The sequence below is a fragment of the Pelobates fuscus genome, chromosome 3 (genome assembly GCF_036172605.1).
Source record: "Pelobates fuscus isolate aPelFus1 chromosome 3, aPelFus1.pri, whole genome shotgun sequence".
Lineage (NCBI taxonomy): Eukaryota > Metazoa > Chordata > Amphibia > Anura > Pelobatidae > Pelobates > Pelobates fuscus.
This window is the reverse complement of record NC_086319.1, coordinates 344,352,340-344,374,546: the sequence shown is the minus strand read 5'-3', so window position 1 is coordinate 344,374,546 and position 22,207 is coordinate 344,352,340. Positions and strand designations below refer to the sequence as shown.

General features: G+C 41.8%; 1 protein-coding gene across 1 annotated transcript in view; it reads left to right on the top strand.

The window, feature by feature from the left end:
• Positions 1–9,553: 9,553 nt before the first annotated feature.
• The window catches only part of THSD4 (thrombospondin type 1 domain containing 4), a 694,237-nt gene continuing 681,583 nt past the window's right edge, over positions 9,554–22,207 (top strand). The window contains exon 1 of the mRNA XM_063449121.1: positions 9,554–9,777. The gene's annotated coding sequence lies outside the window, so the exon portion shown is untranslated. The remainder of the gene's footprint in view (positions 9,778–22,207) is intronic.

The window sequence follows — 22,207 nt, the reverse complement described above, 5'->3', positions numbered from 1 at the left end:
AATTGCAGTTACAATGATATCTGGTGTGGCTATACATGGTTTGCTATATGGGGTGCTCCTTGGTGTGAATGGCTGGGGTCACCGCTAGCTCCAACCGTGCACAAAGTAAGAGGCAATGGGAATGCAGCCTGTGCTTAGTCGTGGGGAGAGTCCCTGCAGGTCACCCGAGGTCCCGTCATAGCTTCCCGGTTGCTGTGTTGGTCTAGGTGCCTAGCTTTGCAGACCTTGGTTTTCAGACGTGGGTTGTAGCCCTGTGTGGTCGGTGGATGAGGATGTTGTCCCCGTTTGTTCTTCCAGCACCGATCAGTGGTGAGGCCTGCTCGGTCGGGGGTGTCCCAGCGTGCCTTGTCGAAGGTTACCGCTTTGACATGGGCAGGTGAAGTAGATGTAGGCTATAGTGGTTTCCGCCTGTCATCGGGCATGTGCCCCGTGGTGGTAGCTCGGGCTGTGTAGTGCCGCATTGCCATATCTGCTATATCTGCCTGTCTCAGAGGGGTCGCTGTCTCGGCTGGTGGTGTTGCAGCGCGGGCGCCGGCCATTTTGTTTTGGTGGGAGCCTTTTCTCTTCGGGCCGCTCAGGTAAGATGTGCAAGGCGGTAGCCAGCCTGATGGGGACCGGGATGACCCCCCCGGCCCACAGGGGGGGGGGAAACAGGACCAGGAAGGCGCCTGTCGGATAGTAGTAGATCGCTATGGTCGGAATGGAGAGCAAGGCAGCGGCCGTCCGCCCCACTCCCCGCCCGGGTAGGCCTCCATCCCCGAGCCCCAGAGTCTCTCACCAGGACCCAGAGCCACGCATCGTCGAGCGCTCCAGCTGCACCGGGACACTCCAGAGCTTTGTGCCATGGACCCCCGGGTTGGTACACGTCGGGTAGGGTGGGTATATACCCTAGTTTTTGTTTTTTCCTCGGGAGCCCAAGTGATTTGCAGCCTGTCGGCATGGCCGCCCGGCCCAGCCCCCAGATTTGTATATTTTAATAACTTTTGTTTTATTTGGCTTTTGATTCATTGCAGTTTGGTCTCATTTTCCTTATTTTTGTAGTGCAGAAACCTTATTGCCAAACTGAACCTAAAACAGTTAAATTGTGACTAAAGTTAATTTTATTTTGTAGATTTTTCTTTCAATTGTCTGTGTTTGCCTACATTTTACAATACAGATTTTAAATGATTAAAACTGTTGTTTAGTAAATAAACCCGATTTCCTAGTCTGAATTCAGTAATCCACATCCTATTTTCATTGCCATATAGAAGATAATAATTATAATACCTCTTTAAATATGGTAACAATTCTGTATAGAATCATATCCCACGGCAAACTACTAGATCACCGAACACTTCATGCTCTCACTTGTTCGTAGTGAGCCTGGGGGCAGATATTCTAGATAACATCCTAACAAGTTTACGTTCTGACAGTCATATAAGTCATACAATAGATAATATCATAAATCCTCTGAGCTGGGATTATAGACTGGGGCCATAGCTTGTGGACAATGGGCAAAATGTAAAAAAAACAAAACAAAACAAAAACAACAAAAAACACACACACACACGCAAAATTATTGTAAATGATGGAATACATTTTTTCATTTGATTATACTTCAATTTAAATAATTGTAATATAAATAAATTGCTAAACATAACACTTAAATAAAATCATTAGAAATTAATTAGAAATACTAGTTGCAGAAAATTGCAGTAGATTTTTATATACAAAGCATATAATGAAATATTCTCTTTAAACTAGAATTTGTGGAAAAAAGTTCCAGTAAGCCTGTCTCGTCTGTATTACTTTTTTTGATTCTAGACAACTCTTTAAAAAAAAAAAAAAAAAAAGAGAGAGACATTCTTTAATTAGATGAACTTAATTTGCGTAAAATGATACCAATGAGAACTATATAGTTTTGTTAATAACTGCATTTATAATACAGGATGCTCGTGGTATCTGAAACATCTATGTCCTTTAACAAAACGTCCATGAACCTTTAAGTAGCGATGAAAGACAATGACATCTTTATTAGAATTTCACAAAGTGCAACAAATTTACACAGGAAATTCAATTCTTGACATTTCAGGACATTTGTCTGTTGATTACAGGATTTTTCATAATTTGAGAAGCACCAGTGTTTTGAAAAAGAAAATAGTTAATCAACTGTTTTATTGCCTTTGGAAATTATAAATGAATTCCTGTTTTCTTAATGATTTTTTTCAAGCAAGGAAGAGATCAAGATACATAGATATCAATTTACGAATCTGACACAAACTATAACTATGACAAAGTGTCAGTTTGCACACAGTCAAGGTTAATAAATATGGTTGTGCTGAGCTATAGTGAAAGCAACACATTTTTTTGTGCTCTCTCTCAAGACGTGGAACAAAGGATTACGGCTCTTTAGTCATTTTATAATAAAATGCAATGACACCCAAAAATGGCAGGACGTTCAGGCAGTCTCCAGGTAAAGGTTCCGTACATGTAATAACTTCCAAGATAAGCCATTCTCTGTATATACATAATTTAGGTGCATGTATATGGTGTAAATGAAAAATGAAGAAGACCTCGTGAATTCCTTTGTTTTCTATCATCGAGACAGATGTTTAAAAAAAAAAATTAAAAATTTCCACAGGTCTACAATATGTGTATGCCTATTTGCATGATCACTTCTCATATTGTCCATATGTACGGCAAATAGCCACTCGAGATATGCATTTACCTATCATGAATTGGGTATAACTTGCCCCATATCACATAAGTCCCAACATTTCAAATGGACACTTTAATTTTAAGCGTGTAAGTGTTGGCTAGGCTAGGAGCAATACTTTTCTGAGAAATTTTAATTGACTTACTAAAAACTATTTTTGCAACTAAATCCCCAGAATTTACGAATATCATGACATAAAGTCATGATTTTATTAAAGACACGGAGGCGAGTATTATGCTAAACTCTTTCTTTCACAGGAGCAAAGCAAGATAACATGAAGTTGGATCGTTGGGCTCATGGTTTCAGCTATTGGCTTTATGTCCAGTTCCCTGTCCACCACTATTTCCCAAGCATTCTTGCAGGCGCAGCGTTCTGTCCCTGTGACAGATCCATCCGATGTGGCCACTGGTTCGGACGTACCAGGTCGGAAGTCCCTGTCAAAATCCAAACACTCCTCCAAACAAGTTGTAAAGGACAGTATTACACCTGTCTCAGATGGAGCACAACTAGCACAACCGCTCAAAAGAGCCACTAGCCGGGCAAAAGCGGCTAGGATGTGGAAAAGGGCTAAGGCCCACGCTGATGCATCTGAGTCTGAGCTCAGCGATTCTGAGGAGGAGTTAAGCGAGTCCTATCTGAACCTAGATGGAGGGTCTGTGTAACAGATTTAATTCTTCTGTGTATTTTTCCTGGTTGATTAAAAATAAGTCTTGTTTATGTATATAACCTATTGGGTAAAAGGCTCGCCATGTCTATATTAACCAAAAATACTAATACGCAATCTGACTTACAGTTTCTTCAGGTTTATTCCTAGAGTTACGGATAAATAATAAAACTTCAAAGGATGTTAAAGGATAATGGATGTTCAACAGCCGATGGTAATTGCTGGACTCCTGACATAGGTAGACAGCCAGACAAGAAGAACAACCTCGGGCACCTTTGTTCACTATTCTATATAGATATGACCATAATGACATCAGAGTATAAATCTAGCCATAGAAGGACAAGACATTCCAGAGTTCTCAGACAAAGAAAGCCTTGTGACTTATTCATACCATCTGTTACTTATGTCAATCCAGACATCCATACATAATCAATAGAAACATAGAATATGCAATATTCTACAGTCTGACATTGATTCAGAGGATGCAGGGGATGACATCCCGGCTCCCTCACACGCCCCTTCTACTGAAGGAACATTGGTGCATACACCACACCCCCTCCAGATGTAGATGGCAAGGTTCTGGACCCACAGGGTGAACCCCTGTTTGACCCAGACAAAACGAGACACCCTCGTTCAGCCGCATGGTCCCCGGCCGAACATGTGGTGCAATATCTGACTTTGCAGGTCTGAAAGCCCCTAGAAAAAGCAATAAGCTGTGGGCTGAATGCCCATGCCCGACTGTTCCCAGTAAAGTGTGTCAAATGCCTGTCGTGGACCCCACAATTGTCCAGTTCCTGGGTAAAACAGGGTGGAAACCCAAAAAGGGACTGGATTATTCGCTACGCAATTGCCAGGATAAAATCCTGGACATTCTGGCACAGGCCGCTAAGATATTTGAGGCAGTTGAGGATGCATAACAACCTGCAACTGGATTTGTTAACTGTCAGGGGATGGATTCAGAGATTGGTATGCCTAATAGGCAACGCAAACACGGCGATTGCTACAGAACACCGAAAATCCTTTCTTTTAAAAATAGAGCCCAAACTGATTACATTGGCCATAAATGAACACGGCCAAGGATTCCTCTATTTATGCAACTAAAATTTAATTTAGAACAAGAGCAATGTATCTTATTTACCCAGAGTGATTTTCAACTACGATTATTCTACTACTGTGAGTATTATTGCTGTGGAACTCTGTTATACACACAGACACACACCAACAATATGGAGCTCCTGGAAGAGAGGTACATTAGAATAGAAAAGAAGGACAGAGAGCGAATTTGGCCTAAAATAGGGACTGTCCCCTCTGCACACAAATAGGGAGGTATGATATGACAATAACTTATATTCCTGACTGATTCCTCTTCTGCAACTGTCACTAGTCTAATACTATCCTTACCTTTTGTGTCACTTTACCCCACTCCCTGTAGCATGTAAGCTCATTGAGCAGGGCCCTCGACCCCTCTGTTCCTGTACGTCCAACTTGTCTGGTTACAACTACATGTCTGTTCGTCCACCCATTGTAAAGCGCTGCGGAATTTGATGGCGCTACATAAATACCATAATAACAATAATAATAATAATAATAATAATAACAAAAAGTGTCCTTTAATAAAATTGAGGATTGTGCTTTACTACCTTTTCGTATTAGCAGATATCTGAAGTTTCACTGGGACATCTGATATTGCACACAAAGAACATGTCCAATTTTCACTCCATCTGTATTTGTCGTAGTTTGTAGCTATGTGACACAATAGGAGGTTTGATGCTTTTGTTACCATAGCAGTAAAAAAACGTCTGAAACATCTCTGTGTTGTATTTACGTGTTTCAGACTGACAGATGTGCTTAATTGTATTGCTTAACATGCTGTACGCTCTGTTTATATTTTGTCTAGGGGAACCACGCCTTTAATAAAGACTTGTCAATCACATCGACAATTGGTCAAGTTTAGCATTGTATCTAGTAGTACAAATGATCCTTTTATATGTTGGCTTAGTTCGTCATGAACAGGTGTGCATTACAATACAATAATGAACTTTAGTTCTTGAGTTTCTAATAGATTTTTAGGTCATTTGAAATAATTATGGCAAAGGTTAATTTGACCTAAAAAATCTATGTGCACATCCCTCCCAACCCCGTGTATATATTGGCGAGATTTGTTTTGTGTGGCAAGAGAGAAACAAAAAAAACTCGAGATTTAGAATAGTTTTGGAGATAATCGGGAGCAACAGGATTAATATCTATAAATATTTTTACACATTTTGGACAAATGCCATCACACATGCATAAACTGAAAGAATTAACAAAAATGTTTCTAGGAAATATCGTTTGGTGAATTACATAGTTACATAGTTACATAACTGAAAAGAGACTTGCGTCCATCAAGTTCAGCCTTCCTCACACCTGTTTTTTGCTGTTGATCCAAAAAAACAAAAACAGTTTGAAGCACAATTTTGCAACAAGCTAGGACAAAAAATTCCTTCTTGACCCCAGAATGGCAGTCAGATTTATCCTTGAATGAAGCACATATTACCCTACATTGAAAGATTATATCCTTGAATATTCTGTCTTTGCAAGTATGCATCTAGTAGCTGTTTGAACATCTGTATGGACTCTGATAAAACCACTTCTTCAGGCAGAGAATTCCACATCCTGATTGTTCTTACAGTAAAAAAACCTTTCCTTTGCCTTAGACGAAATCTTCTTTCTTCCAGTCTAAACGCATGGCCTTGTGTCCTATGTAAAGTCCGGTTTGTGAATAGATTTCCACACAATGGTTTGTATTGGCCCCGAATATATTTGAATAATGTTATCATATCCCCTCTCAGGCGACAATTTAACAAATAAGAAAACTTATTAAATAATTAACAAATAAGAAAACTTATCTTATAAATCGTACACATTTTCATCAGATTCATATCAAATGTGCCTATAGTGGTAGAAGTTTCAAGTGTCCCCCAAAAATCCAGTCCCCTGATGCTTGTTTCATAATTTTGAAGGTACACAGGAGAATTGGGACGTAAATCTTTCCTTCGTCCATGAAGAAAAACATGCAATTACAATGTAGAAATATTAAATAGTATATACAAATCTATCCAGAAAATGCAATTTTTTTTACTCGACTTATGCACCCCTGGTAGACAGGTAGTCTGCTCCCTACTTTACTTGTTTTGTTACAGGGAAGAGATAACTAGTGTCCCACATGTTACCTACCTGGTGATAATAAGTAACTTCATTAATTCTCCATTTTAGCCATATAAAAAGGTATGGGAGTAGTGGTTAGTTAATGAATATATATATAGGTCCTATCTATCCTTTTTGTATAAGGGATGATTCGAATCCTGCTGTAAGTTTAGATATCTGGTTCATGGATTGCAGGATAAAATGTACCAGGAAAGGTTAAAGGATCTTAACATGTATAGCTTGGAGGAAAGACATGGGGATATGATAGAAACATTTAAATACATAAAGAGAATCGACACAGTAAAGGAGGAGACTATATTTAAAAGAAGAAAAACAACAAGAGGACATAGTCTTAAATTAGAGGGGCAAAGGTTTAAAAATAATATCAGGAAGTATTACTTTACTGAGAGGGTAGTGGATGCATGGAATAGCCTTCCAGCTGGAGTGGTAGAGGTTAACACAGTAAAGGAGTTTAAGCATGCGTGGGATAGGGCACAAGGCTATCCTAACTATAAGATAAGACCAGGGACTAATGAAAGTATTTAGAAAATTGGGCAGACTAGATGGGCCGAATGGTTCTTATCTGCCGTCACATTCTATGTTTCTATGTTTCTATGTTTCTATGTAATTCTGCACTCAACATTTCATCGACAAAATCTCGAGCCTAATTGAAATAGACCACTGGGGAGGCTAAATGGTGAATCATTTTGCTGCTTTTATATTTCTGCATCCCGGAAAACAAAAAACATTGTTTCAGTTCTGATCAGTACTTTTATCATTTTCATAAAAGTCCCAGTGAGGATTTAAACTGTGTTTTTGTGTTTGTAAGTATGCAGGATGCAGAAAAATAAAACCGGCAAAATGATTCACTATTTAGCCTCCAGAGTGCTCTCTTTCAAGCATGATATATAGCCCTGGTCCTGGTGGTCCGAATGAAAATGTTGTAAAATTGGGCAGACTAGATGGGCCGAATGGTTCTTATCTGCCGTCACATTCTATGTTTCTATATCTAACATTTTGATAACTTTAAAGAAAAAAAAAAAAGAGGAAAGAGAGACTTATAGCGAGGGATGTCATTAAATAAAATTATAGTAAACTTTGTAATTGGAAGAGGCCTCTGTCACCTATATCTTTTAAATAGTGACAGTCATACAGATTAAAGAGAGAGTGGTTTTATTCACAAGATTATATATATATAAAAATTTATATACCACTATCGCAACAATATTAATGCTCATGGAAGGCCAAGCCATTTTAAGGAAACACTCAGGGCAACATGACCACTACAGAGCACATTGTAGTGGTTATGGTGCTAGGAGTGCCCTGGAGCCCCTCCTATGTAAGGAGTCAGACCATTTAATAATAGTTTGATATCTTACCTGTGGTTCGTAGAGCGCCGTTTTAAACCTCCTCTCTTCAAGAAGCTCTCTTCATTGAGCAAAGACCGGCAGTGCAGGGCTTAACACATTGGCTGAGAATGATCAGCTGACGCTCGTAACCAATGAGATGGCCGTGCACTGCAGGACTTAGCTCAGGAGAGCTAACAGAAGCTCCTGCTTAGGAGTTCCGAGCTCTCCTTCTGGCAGAGAGTAGTAGATGTGGATTAGTGCCAGGTGGTTCCCAGATAAGAATTTAAACCATTTCTAAGCAGTTTTCCTCTTATATTGAGATTTGCTGTACTGGTTATGATTCTTGGAGTGCCCCTTTAAAGGGTCACAGTAGGCACTGTGTCTAATTCATCTCATTGAAGTGGTTATAGTGTCTGGAGTCCCTGGTGCCATCATTTCATGCAGCATTAAACAGGTTTTAAGGCTCTAAATGAGAGTCCCCAGCAACTCATTTCCTTTCTGCTGCTTGGGCTGATGAGGAGAGTGTCAGGGGACACCAGGCACTATAACCAAATCACAGAGATGAAATGGTTATAGTGTTTACAGTGTCCCTTTAAGAATGGAACCCAGATCAAAAGTCATTTCAACGATTTCACTGTGGCATTGCTGAGCTTGGACTAAATGTGTGATGTTTATAGTAATGCATGAAATTAGTCAATCTTAAACCAAAACCACAATATTTAAGGTAAACATATAAAATACTATTTTTACAAGGATACTTTAGGCACCATAACCACTTTAGCTTATTATAGTGGTATGGTAGCAGGGTAGCTCTCTGAATGACAAAGTTAGCACGTGAAACACTGAGCTCTGCTTTTAAGCCCTGTTTAGTCAGTTAAATAAAATATACTGCAGAACTACTTGAGCTAGCTGTACTAGAATGTGTTCTGAAAACCCTCCCCCATGTAAACAGTAACGTTTAAAATGCGAACAGATTTAACAGTATTCTAGAATGTACAGCGCATGTATTTTTACAAAGGCAAATAATGACGTACGATGTCCTGAACTGGGTCACGTGACAGTGTAACAATAAAGAACCTCTCCGTACACTCACTTGACCTACGCTGAAATTCTATAACACGTTCATCACTAAGCTAACAATTGATAGGAACGCAAAGTGGATTTCAAATTTAAGGTCAAAGTAGCCAAACTGGAAGCATAGCCGACTTGCAGATTGTTTTCCATTTTAGCAACTTTGGCTTTAAATTTGAAATCACTCGCTTTGAAATCAGCCCTGTCACGGTTATTTGATAAAGTTACAATTTAAAGTGAACTGCAAAAAATGTCAGCTATGCTTCCAGTTGGGCTACTGTGCCTTTAAATTTTAAAAAATATACTTTAACCCCTTAAGGACACATGACGTGTCTGACATGTCATGATTCCCTTTTATTCCAGAAGTTTGGTCCTTAAGGGGTTAAATTCACACTGTTTTTTTTTTGCAAATAGCCCTGTGTAACTTTACATGTCACCTCATTCGACCACCAGATGGCAGCAGAGAGCACGTCTTTCCTTTGGGTTTCCCTGTGCCTTTGACAGTGCACTTCCCAAGTATAGCAAAGAGTGAAACTCTGATGGGACAGGGCTTCACAGAGAGAGAGAGACAGGAGCTTCCTTCTTTCCCACAGCGTGGAGTTGCCAGGGAACTAGAGTAAACCTGCATGCACGTTTCGCTTTATCACAGATCTCCTCCTTTGGGGGGGATTTCTCCTTTTTTTTCCTTTGCTATTTTGCTACTGGGAGAAACTAACTTGTCTTGCAGTCAGCCTGGGACCTGGAGGGTATTTAAAAGTCTGGGAGAAAGTATTGGGACCTGTGGACTTAGCAGCCTGGATCTTGCTATACAGGTAATGCACATGGTGTGTCTGACTGCATCCTATACAGTGTGTGTGAGCCTTGTAACAATGTATAACCCAGTGTTCTAAAACAATGTCATCATTCCATCCCTGCAGAGCACTTCACACATTGTGTGTGTGTATTTATATAGAACACGTGATGCTATGGGCTCATTATTAAAGTTGGGGATTGAGCAGATCTTGGAGAATTCACCATTGATGTGCCGGGACAGTTGGCTGATCTTCCAGCATATTAAGGGTTAACTGCTGCATTAGGTTTCTGATTGTATAGAAATATTTTACCTTTTTGTTCAGGTGCTCAAGGCTAATAGAATATCAATATTTTAGAAAATGTTGCTACTTTTGTTTGTTTTATTACCTGGGCACATGTGAACTGATACATGGGCCCCCCTGGATCTGAAGGCTCCTTTCAGTTACCCTGCTGTAATGCCCACCAGGTATATGTGATTGTTTGATGTACTCTTGGTGTATCCTGACACATGCAGGTGGAGAGGAATGTTGTTGCTTAAGGGTTAGGAACAGTTATAAATCCTGTGTTTTTAAAAGCTGTCTGTATGTTCAGGGAGCAGATGCATTTGTTAAATTAAAAAAAAAAATCTGTGTAAATGAAATCCCAGAGTTATTCACTAAACAGCTAATTTGATCTAATTAAATCTCAATTGGATTGTAACTAAACTCCGTTTAGGAACACATTTACATAGCTGAAAAGAGACTTGCGTCCATCAAGTTCAGCCTTCCTCACATACGTTTTTGCTGTTGATCCAAAAGAAGGCAAAAAAAAAAAACCCAGTCTGAAGCGCTTCAAATTTTGCAACAAACTAGGAAAAAAATAATTATTTACCCCAAAATGGCAGTCAGATATTTCCTTGGATCAAGCAGCTATTACCCCACTAATTAGAAATGATAGCCCTGGATGTTGTTTTTTGCATAAGGAGGCAAAAGTAGTTGCTCTGGGAAAAAAAAATTACCGACTCACCTGTAGACACAGCTTGGGTATTTGGACTGAATTATACAATTAAGATTTGGGGCGCGGTTGCCTGAGAGCATTATTTTTAACATGATGTGATCTATATTTACCAAACTCAGAATTGTAGTAAATTTAAATCCTAAAGGTTAACACAATAGATACAATAGGTGATCTGGAAAAATACCATCCATTTGGCTATTTTATTTAACATTTTGACCAATTTTATTTTAATTGGCTACAGGTCTTAGTTTAGTGACTAATGGAATAGATAGGGTTACATGATTTCAATGTATAGTAAGAAGTAGTAAGATGTTTGTTTAGTAAATAGTTTAATGCAATTTAGCAATATAAAATGGTTCTATGCATTTTTCTCTATTTTTATCATTTTGTAATGCAACTCCTATAGAGTTGTTCACTAAACTGAAAACTTAAGGTGAATTTCAAATTTAAAGGAACACTATAGTGTCAGGAATAAAACCATGCATTCCTGACACTATAGTGCTGGAAAATATGTTTAAGTGACTGGCCCCCTCTCTGGAAAGTTAAAAGGTGAGTTTCCTTTTTTTTTTTTTTTTTTCCATCGATGCACAGGTCTCTTTGTGGCTAACCCATCTCCATGGCTGAGATCATCCTAGGAGGTTATTGCGCATGTGCGTCAAAACGCTGCTCTGAGCCAATTGGCTTCTCCTCATAGAGTTGAATAAAATCAATGTATCTCTCTCAGGGGATTATTCAGCGTCTCCACGCCGACCAGGGAGATGCTGAACGTAGGACTAGGAAGCACATCTAGTGGTCGTCCGGGTGATTGCCACTAGAGGTGTTACTAGGCAGCAAAAAGGCAGTGTTTACATTAAAGAACCCATAGAGACATGTTATAGACACGACAACTACTAGATCAAGTTGTAGTGGTTATGGTGACTATAATGTCCTTTAAGTTCAAAATAACAGAGATGCAAAAAGTCTCTAAGTTAGCAATGCTCAGTTCAGCTAGTCTGGTCTTAAATATGAAATTCACTATGAATTCTCACTTTGGTGAATAACCCTGCTTTTCTTCATGTGGATAGTTCTATAATACAGTACATTTAAAAAAAAATAAAAATAATAATAAACATAAACCACACGTACTTTTTATGTACTTGAATATAAATTAATTATATAGGCAGTACAGTTTACAACGAACACAATCACAGTCGCTCTGATTGACATTTCAATGAATGGGCGTGTTTTTGATGGCCTCTGTACAGGACATACCCCTCGGTTCATTTCCCATAATGATCAGATTAATGAACAGCTTAATACATTCTTGTGTGAATAAAAACGGGGCGAACTCCTGCAACTGGGAGGATAGCCATCACTGCCTTGGTTTGGAAGGCCAGGTTCATCATGTTTTCCTGGATAAACAAGCTTCTTAACGTTGAAAGTACTGTCCTGATGTATGTAGAAATCATATGACGCAGTTATTGATAAATGACTTAAATTTAATTCAGACCACAGGGCAGTACTTGACATCGGTCAGTATGTATATGTTATGTGTTCAGGTATCCCAGGTAAGTGTTTAGCCATTAAACTACTGTGAATTCTCGAGAAATGTTGGCCAAAACCGATATTTTTGTAGTTGGCTTTTCTTTTAGCCTAAGATTTCCTATTCTCCTGTAATTCTCAATTTCCAGTTTAGTGAGTAATCCAATTTATGAAGTATAATCACCCACACCCAATACATCTACATTTCCATTTACTCACCAACAATTTTATAATTTTCTTGTGGGATTATTTACTAAACCAAAGCGGACAAGTGAGTAGATGTTCATGCTTTTCCAGGCTTGTAAAGTGAATCCTTTTTTTTTTCTTTTAAATGCATTATATTTACATTACTCACTCACAATGTGCTCAACAAGATAAAACAGATATCGGCCCACAACATGCTGGCACATTATCTCCTATATGGCTATGGGCAGAGATTGGGAATTGTTCAAAATGACTTTAAAACGTTACTTGGAGCCACACTGAATAGTTTTGTCGCAGAAGACTAAATATTTTTAAAACTTCCTTACAATGGCTTTCACATGCATTCTTATCAGAAAAAAAGCAACTCTGGTGATGTCATCAAGGAAAGCGATAAAGTGTAGATAAATAAATCATAATTACCTTGTTACTGAGGATTTCTTTGAAACGTAGAAGGGGTCTGTTCAAGGAAAAGTGAATTGCAGAGCATTGAGACGGCTGTTCTTCACGCTTGGTAATTAACGGTTTAGTGAATAGGCTGTAGAATGTTTGGTTATGAACATAAGTCTCCAGTACTAAATATTAAAATGGAATGTCAAAAGATATTCCCAGCACATGTTTATTACAATTCTACTTATACACTGGCAAACCTGTAAAAACAGAGCAGTCTCCAGGAAAATATTGTCACAATTCTCTTTTTAAAATATAACCGCTCTATACCCACCAATCAATAGGTTAAGGATAGAATGTAATACAATAGCATTTAAGGAGTTACTCCATGTATATTTTTACTAAGTGGTACTTGTAGACATTTTCAGAATGGGTATCACATATTAAAGGAACACTGTAGGCACCCAACCACTTCAGCTCATTAAAGTGGTCTGGGTGCAATGTCCCTTAACCTTACAGTGAGTTTCTGAGAAAATGCAATAATTACCTCTGAGGGTTAACTCCTCCTCTAGTGGCTGTCTACCAACCACTAGAAGGACTTCCGGAATTGAAACGGACCTTTTGTCTCGTTATCTGACACTGGACGTCCTCGCGCCCTGCGTGAGGACCTGCAGCGTCAGATTTTTCCCCATAGGAAAGCATTGAATAATGCTTTCCTGTGTGGAAATCCTAATGCGAGCGCGCCAACTGCCGCGCATGCGCATTAGGTCTTCCCCGCCGGCTGATGCCGCGTGGGAGGGGGGCACTGCAGGATTCTACAGTGCCAGGAAAACAGGTTTGTTTTCCTGGCAATATAGAATCCCTTTAAAGGAACACTATGGTATTAGGAATACAAATTCCTAACGCTTTAGTCGTCTACTCCCTCTTTTGATTCAGGAGCCTCTACTTTTAGTTAAAAAAGCATTTTTCTTACCTTTTGTCCAGCTCAGAGACTCAATCTTTGCAGGTGCCTGCTCCCTCTTCCTGCAGGCTGTCTAATCTTGGTTTTCTTGTCCAATCCAATCCTTCTCATAGAGAAGCATTAAGTACAAGGAAAGCATGTGTGTCAAGTGCCATGTTACTCCAATCAAATGTTTCTCTTAGCGTAGCATTTAATCCAGTGCTTCCCTATGATCAGCTTTAGAGCACGTTCAACGTTCTCATCCAGTGCGTAAGGACTTTGAACGTCACAGAACCAAGTCTGACCAGGTCTTAGGAGCGGAAGCTCCCTCTAGTGGCTGTCAAAAAGACCACTTCTAAAAGTATGTTTAGCTCTGTAATGTAAACATTGCTGTATGTACAAAACAGCAATGTTTTAAATTGCATGACGACAATGACTGGGTCAATGCATGCTGACCACTTAATTACGATTAAGTGGTCTGGCTGCCTATAATGATCCTTTAGTTGAGATGCTCATAATTTCATAAAAGTAAAAGAAAGTTATTTTTTCATTTGTGTTACTAAATGTATGGCGTTAAAGGGACACTACAGTCACCTAAATTACTTTAGCTAAATAAAGCAGTTTTAGTGTATAGATCATTCCCCTGCAATTTCACTGCTCAATTCACTGTTAATTAGGAGTTAAATCACTTTGTTTCTGTTTATGCAGCCCTAGCCACACCTCCCCTGGCTATGATTGACAGAGCCTGCATGGACAAAAAAAAACTGGTTTCACTTTTAAACAGATGTAATTTACCTTAAATAATTGTATCTCAATCTCTAAATTGAACTTTATTAACATACAGGAGGCTCTTGCAGGGTCTAGCAAGCTATTAACATAGCAGGGGATAAGAAAATCTTAATTAAACAGAACTTGCAATAAGGAAAGCCTAAATAGGGCTCTCTTTACAGGAAGTGTTTATGGAAGGCTGTGCAAGTCACATGCAGGGAGGTGTGACTGGGGTTCATACACAAAGGGATTTAACTCCTAAATGGCAGAGGATTGAGCAGTGAGGCTGCAGGGGCATGTTCTATACACCAAAACTGCTTCATTAAGCTAAAGTTGTTTAGGTGACTATAGTGTCCCTAACCTTCTGAAACCAAAGGGAGCAGTAACATGCACAAGCAGTACTTTTCTCTTTAATATTAAAAGGCAATCGGGGATCAGGGTGTTAATTATGTGTTCAATATAAAATGAAAAACGTATTTGTGATTTTACAGGATTAGCATAATTAAAATGTTGTTGTAAGTCTTCTTTAGGCTGTAGTTTTGGTTATGCACACCTGTGAAGTCTCTTGTATTGTCTGGTGCACCTGTAAGCTTGAGTTGTTAAATGAAGGAACTTCTCCAGATTGGCTGGATATATAACCCCTTTATATATGTATGTATGTGTAATTTACTTTAGATTGGGCACTGGTATAACTCCGTCACCAGGAGCAGTATTAATGTACAGGTTTCTGTATTATCTGGAATCAACCTGAACATGTCATGTTACTCTCTGGCCTTAAATGAGCATCATTTCCTTGGCCCCATCCTAGGTTTCAGAAATGCCTTTGAAATAAACAAGTTTAAATTGCACACGCATACATGGTCTGTTTCATCATTAGAATTCAATGTATCTGCCTTGGGCTCACAAACAGTAGTTTTTCTGGGCATAGTCCTCTGGGTTGTCCTGTCCAAAGTGTCCGAGGTGGAACTGTCTCTGCTGTGGAAAGGAGTAATAGAAAAGCCAAAAACAAGCTTTAAAGTTTTAAACAAAAATTGTTATAAATCATTATCAGAATGCAAGAGTGAAATCTACAAACAAAATATCAGAGTAAAATATACATAAATCAAGCATGCTAGTTCTTGATGGAGGTTCCTCCCATTCCCCCCATGTATCCAGTAGTACCAGTGTTTGCAGATCATGTGGTTTCCATTCTGTTCATCTGTGTCCTGATCAGACCTGGTTTATGAATGCAGCTTTGAATGTTCTCCTTTCATTCATGTTTTCTGTCCATTCATAAATCAGTCCCATTTAAATCTCCCCAACTTCATGTTTACCTTATCCTTTGTGCAAACATAATGGTGTATGAATTTATCACGCTTTCTTAGAATACAGAATACATGAAAGCGTTCCGTTGTTCAGGTAACGATATTAAATCATCGCAGCCGTTTGCTACCCTCATGCTAAGCAGTCATGTGTAATAGTTTTCATTTCCTATCCTGGGTGAGAAAACGGAGAGCTCAATAGACAAAGAAATGTTAATGAAAGACAGATGAGAAAATATGAGAATGGGTAGTCAGAAATGTGCCAGGGTATCACAATAAGCACTGACAGGGCAACACACGAGAGGCAAGAATGGCACTGAGGAAGTGGAGTCACAAACTCCACATGGACAGAGTAGGGGTAAATAAAAGGACCAGTATAATTGCAAACCTACAATTTTCAAAAAGTGTGTGTAACGGAGCTCCCTGTACCCCGGCTGGGTACCTCTGCCAAGTACCGCTTCCTAGCTAAAACAGGGGACAAACCTCAGCACCCCTGCCCCCAGTCGCCGTGATCCTGGAACCACACCCCGTCCTGGAGCCAAATGGGGAACTTGCTCTATCCACTTCCAGGCACTGGACGACACTCAGTCCTGGGCGCTCTAGTCCTTACAAGGACTTTCCCTGTTGAATCCTCCACACTGGAGCAAGCTGGAGTAGTGATTAGCCCCTTCCCCTCCCAGTAACCAGACAACACATAGCTCTGGGAGCACACGCTGGAATGTTTTAATCTGGACAGATCAGTTCAGGGGTTCGGAATTTCCCTGGAAGTCACAATTTTGACCGACTGTGCACATGGTCCTATGCCCCAAACAGTTCCATGACATTAATGCTAACAGTCGGTCAAGTTCGCTAGTTTAAAAACAACAAACTACTGAACGGAATCCATAGTCGTATGGAACCGAACGCACGCGTTGATGGAAGTCCAGCGGTGTTCAGGAGTTTCTGTGCCCGATTTCAGTTCCATAACTTGATGAACAAACACCGCTGCCTGCGTTCATGCGAACAAGATGGCCACCACTTCGTGGTCGTTCATGTGAACAGCGGCCACCCAGACGAACAATTAGAACACTGCGGTGGAACGTGTTACAAACTGTCAATTTAGGCTTAACAAGCTCCCGGGTGGTCCATGGTTCGTGCGCCTGTTCGGTTCCCGAACAGAATAGAAAAAGGGCATGAACCAAGCCAGTTAACTAGTCTTTTACAGGTTTCCCTGCAGGGCCCATAGTCTGTGGGCAAGAGGCTGGCAAGCCAACTCCTCCAGGAGTTTGTGGGAAGGAGAGTTTGTCACAGTGTGTATCTCTACGTGCTTGGGACTATTTTCATTAACAAAAAAGAAATTGATATGTGTTAAAGGAACACTCCGAATACTATAACAGTCCACAGTAGCGTTTATGGTGCCTGATAAGACCTTGTTGCCACAATAAATAGTCAAACAGTTGAATAATGGTTTGACACCTTACCTGGGTGCATGCGCTGCAGCCCTGTTTTTGGCCTCTACTGCAGATGTTCCCCTGTGCTAAGTATGGCACAATACAGGGACACACTCATTGGCTGAGCGCGTTCTGTTGATGCATGACTCTGCTTAGCCCTGTGGAGCAAAATGGATTCTGCTGATGCCAGAGGAGGTTGCAGCCTCTGGATAGAGACCCATTTTTTTCAGACCACTCCTGAAAGATTTGAGATTATTACATGAGGAAGCACCCACAGACTCATTGCACCATAACCACTACACTTATATGTTGTGGTGCATAGAATGCACCTTTCAAAGCAAAGCTAAATGATCTGGGAAATACGTTCCCTCCTCCCTCTCCTCGCCAGCCTGGGATGTGTGCATGTGCTCTGAGCCAGCGAAAAGGTTCAATCACAGGCTTCTCTAGGAGAAGGCTGTGATTGGATTGCACATGGCCCCAGTGATGAGAGAAGGGGTGCGGAAGATCAGGTTTTACAAAAAATTGAGAGGTAGAACTTTCCTGATAGTGCTCAGTAAGGCATATTACTCAGTAAGCGCTACGGAATCTGTTGGCGCTATATAAATGGCAATAATAATAATATTCCACTAGAAATCTCAAATATGTTCTAGTAACCTTTAAGAAAACCCCTGAATAAGTTCTAGGTTTTTGCAATATTTAACTTTTGATTTGCTATATGTATTGTTATTTCTGTGCTCTGCATATGGATATTATAGCGTCAACACCAATACTTTTTCTTGTTCGGTTTTGTCTGCAAACATTGAGTTGATGCAGTTGAATTTCATTCATTCACAATTTTCTGACTCGTCATGTGGACAGCTCCTGCCAGCCTTTCATTTCTCAGCATTTTTTCTTTTGCCTGAGAGTTTCTAAACCTTGTTAGGATATCATTAAATGGAATTGCAAAGTGACCATTATTGATGTCATTCCTGGCTCTCACCATCCTTAACAATGTAGGCTCAAATCTTCAAAGGTTGCACTGACAACAAGCTACGGTCAACCTTTGCTACTAGGTAGAGATGTCCGACCCCAGGAATGCTGTTTACATAGCAAAGTAAGCAATGTTGAAGTAGTTGGTTATTTAAGTGTAGTTACTCAGCATTAAAGCTGTGGTAATGTTAAAGCTTGTGTTTTAGTAGAAACTAGATAACTTGGACTTTACTCTGTTCAAAATCTCCTACATGTTTTACCGGCTTTTTTTTTTTTTTTTTTTTAAGTTAACCATAGCATTGCATTGTGCTAGGTATCCTGTAAAATAGAGTGCACCAGGGATGTATGTGTATATAGTAGAAGATATTGTGGCAAATCTAGCCACTTCTGGACTATATGCAGTATAGGTTGTCCGTAGGCTGACTGTATGATGTGTTCCGTTAAATGTGTATGTATTGTGCTATGGCCGTTCGCACGCTGGCAGCCGTACGCTGCCAGCGTACCAGCATTCATACGACGAAAACACGGCTATCCGGGCCATTCGCCGTACGAATACGGGCTCCCCAGGTCGACCACACACTCCCAAGTCGTGTGGTACCAAGTAACCGATTGCAACATTGTTGCAATCGGTAATTGAGGGCTCTCCTAGGTGGCCGTCGATCCACTACCGACCATGCGGCGGTCGGCCATCTTGGATCCTTTGTCTCTGCAGCGGTGTTCGGTCGTCGAGAGCCTGGACTTGAAAACGGCTACTCGATGATCCGAGCCCCGCTGGGTTTCCAGAGCGTTCGGGAGTTCCGCGTTCGGTACATTATATGTCCCGTATTTATTCGGTACTTTTAAACCAACTTTCATGTTTAAATGTATTATGTGCGGCGTTCGGTCAATTCAGCTGGGATCAGAGCGGTATTCTCACAAAGTGTGCGCTCCGACCCCAGCTATCTACCGAACGTTCGATTATTCCAAAGTACCGAATATTATGTGAATTATGGATTTTAGAGTCAATTGTCGGTTTTGCTACACGAGGGGATAATCCACTTAATCGTCCATTTTAGTGGGAGTATCCCTCTCGTGTCGCAATGCCTGTTGGGAAAGTCACAATGCATGTTGGGAGAAATCCCCTGGATGATCTGTGTGGAAACCCCTTGCATGGGGAACTGTATAAATACGCTGCTTGTGAATAAACCGAGTTAGTTGACTCCCAAACTGTGTTTCGTCCGGTTATTGGGAGGATTGGGAATATTGCCTTGCTTTCTACTCAGACTGTGGATTTCCTGAAGATACCAACGGATGTCGTGGACGATTATACCGCATACCGTTACAATTGGTGGCAAGCGACGGGATCCGAACCTTACAGCCGAAAAAGCAGCGTTCGTGTAAACTGGAACTACCGAACAAGGAAAGCAAGGGCAATTCGTATGGAGATTGACTACACCATACTGAAACGACAGACTTTAAAAGAGCTACTGGAAGCCAGGGGCAAGATAGCCAGCAACAAATCTAAGGCTGTGCTGATCGCTGAACTAATGGAGGGAGACAGAGCCCGCAGCACTACACCTCCACCAGCCAAGGAAGAGACCCCATTCCAAAAAGAGCTACGAACCAGGTTGGAGTTTCTGCCGCAACCAGTATCGTTGGAAATGTTGACCGTGATGATATCGGATGTACAGGACTATCTGCTGGCAACCAACCCACCAGCAACCCCACCTAGGGCAGAGTCTGTTACTGCCTCCACCTACGGACAAATAAAGCCCAAAGTCCCACATCACGCCTTTAAAGCGTTTTGTGAAGAAAAGGACGAAATCGATGGGTACTTACAGGATTTTGAGCGGCTGTGCGATTTGCACGATCTGGAACCCGCAGTATGGGTACCGCTGCTGGCCGGTAAATTATCGGGTAGGGCAGCGGAAGCCTACCGTGCTGTACCTCGAGAGGACAGCAAAGATTACCCTAAAGTAAAGAGGGCGATCTTGGAGAGGTATGCTATTACCCCAGAAGCATACCGGCGCAAGTTCAGGGGCTTGCGCAAACCGGAGAAAGATTCTCACGCAGAGTGGGCACACAAGCTGGATCAAGCATCGCAAGGATGGATACAGGCCAGCAACGCCACTAATATGGAGGAGTTACGACAGCTTATGCTACTGGAGCAGTTTTTTAATGGCTTGTCCCCAGACGCACAAGAATGGGTGAGAGACCGTAAACCCCTCACCTTACCCGAAGCCGCTAGATTGGCGGATCAGCATTTTGATGCCCGGAGGCATCACGGATCACAGAATAAGGCCCTCCCTCGGATTACCGGGCCACCCCATAATTTTACTCCTACCGGCCCCACCGTACCCCTGCACAGGCCAGCACTGAATACTCCACCACCCCCCTCCCGATACAACGGCCGGGCTAACATTCAGTGTCACACCTGCAAGCAGTGGGGACACATTTCTCGGGAGTGCACCCAAAACAGGAGCCGGCAGGCTTGGAATCAGGTGCGACAAAATTTGGCACCAAGGGCTGCTGCACACCATTACCAGGTAGCCCCCGTCACCCAAGAATTGCTGAGCGCTCAAGTTGAGGAGCCGCTAGGGGTGCTCCACGAAGTAATGTCGGTCCGAGCCACCGACAACCGACAACATCATCGGCAGCTAGTAACCCTAGAGGGCAAGGAGGTACAAGGGCTCAGGGATTCGGGAGCCACTTTGACTTTGGTTGCACCACATTTGGTCCCGGGCGCAACCCACACTGGCGGATCAGTGGCAGTACGGGTGGCCGGGGGAGCAGTATACCGGCTACCGACTGCCAAAGTACACTTGGATTGGGGTGTGGGAGAGGGGACTGTGGAAGTAGGGCTTATGCAAAATTTACCTGCAGATGTTGTGCTGGGGAATGACTTAGGCCAAATGACTTCCGCTTTTATTCCCCAGACTCCCTATCAGGAGGCACACCCCGTAACCACCCGGCAACAGGCTCGCACCACGGCTACACCGATGCACTCTGAGGCTCAGGTAAGAGACCATGCTCCCCAACCGACCCCCATGTCCTGGGATACCCCGACTACCTTTGCGACCGAAGTCCAGACCGATCCCACCCTCCAAGTATATAGGGACCGGGCACAAACAGACCAAACCGGGCTAGAGGGGGAGCGGTACATCTGGGAGAAGGAGTTGTTATACCGTGTCACGACTAAAGATGTGGGGGGGTCTGTCACCCTGACTAACAAGCAGCTAGTGGTACCGCAAAAGTATAGACAGGAGCTGCTTAGAATTGCTCATGACATTCCCTTGTCAGGACACCTAGGGATGACCCGTACCCGGTACCGCTTAACGCATGCCTTCTTCTGGCCCGGCATCTCGCAGGATGTGCGCCAGTATTGCACCTCTTGCGACGTATGTCAGAGAGTAGGTAAACGAGGGGATCGCCACAAGGCCAAGCTATGTCCCCTACCCATTATCGCAGAGCCCTTCAGCCGCGTAGCGGTAGATATCGTAGGGCCCCTGCCAAAACCCAGTCCCTCTGGCAAAAGGTACATTCTGACTGTAGTGGATTACGCCACCAGGTACCCCGAAGCTGTGGCCCTCACTAATATACATGCCGAGACCGTAGCGGAGGCATTAATGAAAGTGTTTTCCCGGGTAGGGTTCCCCCAAGAGATAATCTCGGACCGAGGTACCCAGTTTACGGCCGAAGTTACTCAACATATGTGGAAGGTATGTGGCATTAAGCCAATAGTTAATTCCGCCTACCACCCCCAGTCCAATGGGTTATGTGAGAGGTTCAACGGGACACTGAAGCAGATGCTTCGGACGTTCGGGGAGACCCACAAAGACTGGGAGAGGTTTCTGCCTCACCTACTCTTTGCTTATAGAGAGGTTCCCCAGGAGTCGACCGGATTCTCCCCGTTTGAATTACTATTTGGGAGGAGGGTGCGGGGACCCTTGAACTT